We start from the raw sequence: 7,626 nt of genomic DNA, 5'->3' as shown, positions 1-7,626 counted from the left end.
ATAATTATTTAATTGTGTGTTATTATGCTAATTGAGCTATTTGATTAATTAGTGAATATAGTGAGATAATAGATATTGGACCTATAATTAATTGAAAAAGAAGTAATAAGGGGGTGTGAGTGACTAAGCTCCATTAATTTGAGAAAGATAGTAAGAGAAATTAGGTTTAGCATCTCATAACTTTGATTTGGGAAAAGAGGAAGAGATAAGAGAAGAGGATTGTGAGATTCTTGAAGATAGAAGGAGATTGACTTGAGGTAAGGGTTGGAATCCAAATTAATATAGGTTTATATGATTGGGTAATGTTGTGTGTATGCTTTGTGTGTAATCTCTATTCTTTCAATTTCATAGATTTTATAAATGTTAGGGTTTATGTTGAAATCATGAGAGATGCTATTAAAAATATTTTTTTAGTATAGATTGTTGGTAATATATTCTAAATACTGATTGTATGTGCAATTTCTAATAGTATGAGGGTGGTTTAGGGTGGTTTAGATTGTTGGTTTTTTTGTAATTTTTTCGCATAATCGCGAGTCTGTTAAGCGAGCTCAGGCCGCTAAGCGAAGTCTGGGAATGAATTTGAGAAATCGTGAGTCCGCTAAGTGAACTTGGTCCGCTAAGCGAGATTGAAAAAGTGGAAAGTTTTTGGATTTAGTCTCGGGAAGCGCGCTGGGAGGCCGATGAGCGAACATTGTTGAGTAAAATTTTATGAAACTTCTATATGTCATAAATTTTGATCTGTAACTCCTTTTCATGCGCCGTTCGAAGCGTTATGAAGCGTTATGGCACTTATTGAATTAATTATGATGTTGTTGTGTGAATACCATGAAATTATGTATATATGAGTTATGAATCAACGAATTGTGGATGACATTTGTTGGTATGTATTAGATATGATATCCATGATATGGGTGATTGAATTGCTAGGTGCTAATTAATGCTTTGATGATTGGTTTGAAGTCATGTGGTGTAATATGATGCAATGTTGGAAATATGTGATTATGTAGTTTAAGAGGTTGAGAATCATCTTCTTTGCATAAGTCTTGATTATTGTTGATCGCGACTTTATGTGTCTATTAGTCGGAAGACTGCAAGTGCACAATCGTGTCGTGTAGTTTTAAAAGATATCGAATCTACAGGGACTATGAATCATCTACCGTTAGCTAAAGTTACTATGTAAAGCTAAGGCTAGTGATATTTTAATTTTGTTTAGGGGGGAATAAGACTTAGATCTAGATAAAATATTAATAGGCGGATATCGGTATGTAATTCGTCAAACTTAGGGAATCTAAAGTTCCATTGGCCTGGTTTTTAATCTAACAAAAATCCTTCATTAAAACCGTTAATATAAAAGTCCTCCTCTCAAACTCTCGCTCTGTTGGATCGGACTATGATTCTAACTCGTAATGTATGCTCTCGCTATCCCATTAGATTTAAAACCACCTTTTGAAAATAACAGAATTAATTGAATTCCTTCTTCAGCAAATATTATTCATTTAAAAACCCTTATCTCAAACTCTCGCTCTGTTGACTTAGATTATGCTAGTAATCTCTAACGTACGCTCTCGCTGTCCCACTGAGTTTAAAAACACTTTTTTAAAATGAATAAAAATCTAATTAGTTTTAATACGCTCTCGCTGTCCTTAAAACTAATGTCTAGTGTCCACTATCTGGTTAAATATCTTAAACTCCGGCTCTATTGATTTCCAATCTTAGTCTAGTTTTTAAATCTCAAACTTCCGCTCTATTGATTTTCTAACCTTCTAATAAATTCAATTAGACACTAAAACTAGAAAAAGTGATTTACGATAAAATAATATTTAGGCCAGTTTATTTCGGATTCCTTTTTGTTCAATTAGTTTACATACTAACATCTGATTTATTTAGCTAAACATACTTATTGAATTGAACATGCATAAACAATCATAGTTAATATATTTAGACATATTCAATAATTAATAAGCAATAATCATAAAACTATAAGTTAAATAAATGATAGGAACCTGAAAATAATACTTGAATTTATTCTTGAACTTGAAATGCTTGAACACTCCACCACAAACCGGTTGGATCTATTCCTTAAGATTCTTTGTGAAGGATAGAAAAAACACTTAGAAAGGGGGGGGGGGTTTGAATAAGTGTAGCTTTAAAACTTGTAAGATAAAAACAATTTGCACAATGATTTTTATCCTGGTTCGTTGTTAACTAAACTATTCCAGTCCACCCCCTTGGAGTGATTTACCTCACCTGAGGATTTAATCCACTAATCACACTTGATTACAATGGTTTTCCACTTAGAGATTCTCTAAGTCTTCTAGAGTATCCTGATCACAACCTGATCACTCTAGGAACAATCTGCTTAGACAACTTCTAAGACTTGCTAGAGTATACTGATCAACAACCTGATCACTCTAGTCCTTTACAAATTAATGTAAACAAATTCTAAGAGTATTACAATGCTTCTGAAAAGCTATAATCACAACTGTGATATTTCTCTTAAAGTTTAAGCTTAATCTCACTAATATATTACAACAGCAATGTAGTGAGCTTGATGATGAAGTTTGAGAGCTTTTGATTTGAACAGCGTATGTGCAAGTTGGTTCAGAGTTCGTAACATAGCTTCTCATCAGAACTTCATATTTATAGGCACTTGAGAAGATGACTGTTGGGAGCATTTAATGCTTTGCGTAATCCGTACAGCATTGCATTTAATGTTTCAATCTTTTGTCAACTACCTCGAGCCTTGTTTCCGCTGTGTCTACTGACGTTGCCTTTAATAGCTTCTAACGTTCCTTTTGTCAGTCAGCGTAGTCTGCCATCTAGTACTTGCTTCTGATCTGATGTTTGTATAAACAACGTTTGAATATCATCAGAGTCAAACAGCTTGGTGCAGAGCATCTTCTTGTCTTCTAACCTTGAAGTGCTTCTGAGCGTGATACCATGAGAACTTCAGTGCTTCTGCTTCTGAACTCAAGTTCTTCTGATGCTTCCATAGACCCATGTTCTGATTCTGCTTGACCATCTTCTGATGTCTTGCCAGACCATGTTCTGATGTTGCATGCTGAACCTTCTGAGTCAGTGCTTCTTGCGCTGATTTTGTGCATACTCTTTGTATAATTCCTGAAACGGAAATTGCATAGTATTAGAGTACCACATTATCTCATACAAAATTCATATCCTTGTTATCATCAAAACTAAGAATATTGATCAGAACAAATCTTGTTCTAACAATCTCCCCCTTTTTGATGATGACAAAAACATACATAAATGATATGAATTTGCGATCAGAAAGGACAGACGGCTAAAGACAATTACACAGCTATAGCATAAGCATATAGACACTGTGTGAATATGTCTCCCCCTGAGATTAACAATCTCCCCCTGAAATTAATACTAGATGAATTTTATAAATAAAAGACTTCCCCGAGTATTTCAGTAGAGACGTTCACATATGCTTAGATCTTCAGAACATTCACAGCTTCTGATTCTTGCTTCCATAGGACAGCTTCAGAACTTGAATTTCCTAGATCTTCAGAGTATTCACAGCTTCTGAGTCTTGCTTCTATAGGACAGCTTCAGAGCTTAAATTTCTTCTTGAATCATTGCATGCTAGATTGTATCAGAACATTGTTGAATGTACCAGAGCATCATCAGAGCATCTCTACATCCTGAAATGTTACAGAACAAACTAAACGACAAAAGTCAGCATGAATGAATCAGAACATAGAATATGTTTCAGAACATATAATATGTATCAGAGAAAATAGACATAATGTTTCAGAGCATTTTTTGTAACTAAGAACATGCATCAGAACATATAAAGAATAGGAATGAAAGTATATTCTATCATCAGAATATTTGAACATTCTTCCTTCTTGCTTCTGATCCTTGAAGCTTTCTAGCACTCAGCTTGCTTCAATTTCCAAAAGCTTGATTCCTTATAGAATTGCTTTTCCTCATCTCTTTGCTTCTCATGTTGAGCTTTAAAGAGGATCTTCAATTCCTGCACAGACAACACTCAAAAGTATAGAACTTTGCAAGTTCTGTTAGAAATGTGGAGCCTTTCTCCCAGCAACTGATAAAATTAAATCAGATCATTTATCACACATTTCTCCCCTTTTTTGTCATAACATCAAAAACATAAAAGATTCAGATGAAAAACAAAAACAAACATATGGAAGAAAAGGATAATTTACATTAAGCTCAGAGAAAACAGAAGTACAGAAGTACAAGAGGATAGCAAAAGAAGATGCACAAAACAGATGCAGCAAAGCAAAAAGAAACAAACAACTAAGACTCAATCTAAGATGACCCTAGCTTCGACATGATCTTGGCCAGCATCTCATGAACCCCACTGTTGCTCCCATTCTGCCTACGAAATTCAGCATTGATTGATCTCTACTCTTCCTGGTTCTTCTGAATAACTTCCAGAGTCCTTGCAAGACGGGAAGGTTCATCAGAAGAAGCTTCACAACTTCTATCCACCGGAATGGCATTGTGATCCGCAGCTTCCATTGTTAGATCATTTGCTTGATTTTCCTCAATAGGAATTTTTTCAGCAACATGATCCTCAGCATCTGCTTCTTGCATAGAAGCATCTCCATATTCTGCAGCCGGAACCTCAGAATCTCCATTTTCAAGTGCCTGAAGAATGGCAGCAAGATTCCTGGGGGCAGAAGGTCCTTCAACTTCTGGTGGGTCAACAACTTTTGGAATGACAAGGCTTGGGTCTTCCACAGAAGGATTTTCCCTCAGAAGTCAAAGAGAGTCTTGAAATCTCCCAGCAGAATAAGGTATTGAGGCTTCCATACCACAATTTCCCTGCAAGGATTAGCTTCCATTGCAGCAGCAATTCTTGCTTCCTCCAGTTCATCCACAAACTTCTTCTCCTCAGCAGCAACACTGTTTCTGAGGGGATGATAGTAAATACCATTGTCACCCTCCAGAAGATAACCAGCATAACCAGGGGCAGCAGCCACTAGTCTCTTCTGTACTCCCATTGCTCCTACTTGAAAATCCTGGCGAAAGTTTCTCCAGAGGTTTCTCGTAGAAACATCATCAAGACCACTGAAGAAAGCATCCTTCAGAAGATCCAGCCTGCTAATCACCTCATGTATGAACAGCTCCAGGTAAATATGGGGTTCAGGTGGATTGAAGGTGAATTTGTAGTCAGGGTAGAGAAGGCAGTAGGGGTTAGATTTTATGGTAGGTAGGGGATGGGATAGAAAAGGTGAAGGTGCGGTGTTTGAGGAGGATGGAATATATGTGGGGATGATAGAGGATGAAGGGATATCTGAGATTGGGGTAGGAGAAGAAGGAATAATTATGATGGGGGTTGATGAAGATGTTTTATCAGAAGGAGTTGGGGGAAGGATACTCAGTGGTGTAGGGTTTAAGACAGAAGAGGAAACAGAAGGTGGAAGAGGATTAGGTATAGAGAAGGTATTTTGTGGTTCAGAAGGAAGTGGTTGGGTAGAAGATTGAGGAACATAAGGAGGAGGTGTAAAGACATGCCTTGTAACTATTGCAGAAGGAGCATTTGCAGATTTGGTAGTACGAAACGAATCTCTGATCTTCTGCTGCCTGTATTCAGTAGTGTTCACCTTGTCAGGATCATAGGTGACCCTCAGCTTCTTGGCTTGCTTGGCCTCATCTGCTTGAGCCTTTCTTTTTAGCCTGGCCTGCTGTTTCTTCTGATCCTTCTTCTGAAGATCAGCTTTGGACAGAAGTACTCTGCCACGGATCCAAGCAGGATCAACTTCTGATTGCTTCCGAACAGAATCTTCCAAGTGATGCTTGACAGCCTTGTGAAGTTCTAGATGGAACAATGTGGCAAAACCTTCAACAGGAACTCTCCTTGACAGAATGTCAGGAAAGCTTGTACCAACAGAAGATACCGTCTGGATGAGATCAAGTCTGAACAGATCTACACCGTTGAAGACGGGACCTTGAACCACTCCAAGAAATTGGGACGCATCAAGGGTCCTGATGGAATCCAGCAGATTACTTTCAGTCAGAATGTCAGATATCATTCTGGCGAAAGGAATGGTGTTCCTTGGAATATGAGGGTACTTCGCCCTTTCATCTTCTCTTGATTCAAAAATAGAAGTCTTCAGATTCTCAAACAGAATGTGAGAGATGTTGAGTTCTATCTTTCTGCCAATGCAGAAGAGAGTGTACTTGTGATCCGGACTGAAGTAAGCGGAGGAGGAGAACATCTTCTTTCTGTGGTGAAGAGAACCCAGAATAATCTCAGTCCATACTTGATAAAACGGCCTCAAATTTCCCGTTTTATGTGATTCAGTTCCGAAGGCAAGAGAGATTTGATTTTCAACTTGATACCAGTTAACCGTTCCATGTTGAAGACCAGTGCAACCTTCTTCATCATTCAGGTTGTATAGCTTCCTGATGAGCTTTTCAGTAATAACCACTTCATGCCCTAGCACGAAGGAAATGATAGCAGTTGGGGTAACCGTTGCATGTACCCAGAAGTCCTTCACAAGTTCAGGATAAATTGGTCCAACCAATCTATCAAGATATTTTTACCATCCTTGTGTCATACCCCAAAATTTGCCCGGTCAATTCATGTCTTTTAATTCATCAAGGATCAAAATTAAGAATCATGGGGTTTGACATCCCTATTGTCAAACCTGCGTTCTTATAAGATATCCTGAGTCAAAATGGGGGTTAAAATCAGAAAATGCTTGAGCTCAGTCATCTAGCTCATCTATTCCGTCTTCTTGAGGTTTTTTAGTCCTTTCTCACGAATTATTCATATGGTTTATTATCTATAATTGGCTTAATCATTTTGTTATTATAACTAACTATTATTATTTAGTAGTAGTTGTAATAATATTATTATTAAGATTATTATAATTATTTTCAACTATTATTGTTATTATAATTACAATATACAATTAATCAATGGATTAGTAATTTGTTTGGGTTAAAATAATAAATCAAATGATAGGCCCATTAGGTGTAGGAGAAAAAAACCTAAATTGATGGATATATAAAGAAAAAAGAGTTTGGTAGAAGGGGGGATTTTTTGCCGTAAAAGGACCCAGAGCTGGCCTCCCAGAGTCAAAACAAAAACGCAAAATTTTAAGAAAAATTCCACTTCGAATTCCAGATTTCACGACAATTCAAAGGGTTTGAAGAATTCTAATACATTCCTGAGACTGTTCCGAAGCTAGAGACATCATCACCCTCAATTGCCGCGTCCAGAATTGCTCTCTATTGCTCTCGGTTTGCACCCCATTTATGTGAATCGATTTCTATAATTTATGCGCTGTAAACACGTTTTAATGGTATATTCGGACTCATAATCATGCTTGCAACGTTCCTGGACTATTTAATTTGATTTTAGATACAAGTATAGAGACACACCATTGTTAGGGTTCAAGGTTACAAAATTGGGGTTTTATGTTCTAGCCACAATTGGTCCAAAAGAATGGATCCATGGTGTTCAACGTTAAAATTCTGATCTATCGGTACCCTTACCATGAATTTCTATTGCATATCTCGTGAATTTTGTGTTGCAGGCCCTATAGCTACGCGCCAAAACCGTAGGTAAAAGGTTCTGGGAATTTCTGAAAAAAAGGAAGTCTGCGAAGAGGACGCAGC

The sequence above is a fragment of the Vicia villosa genome, linkage group LG3 (assembly GCF_029867415.1).
Source record: "Vicia villosa cultivar HV-30 ecotype Madison, WI linkage group LG3, Vvil1.0, whole genome shotgun sequence".
NCBI lineage: Eukaryota > Viridiplantae > Streptophyta > Magnoliopsida > Fabales > Fabaceae > Vicia > Vicia villosa.
The sequence above is the reverse complement of the archived record's forward strand: the minus strand, read 5'-3'. Positions refer to the sequence as shown.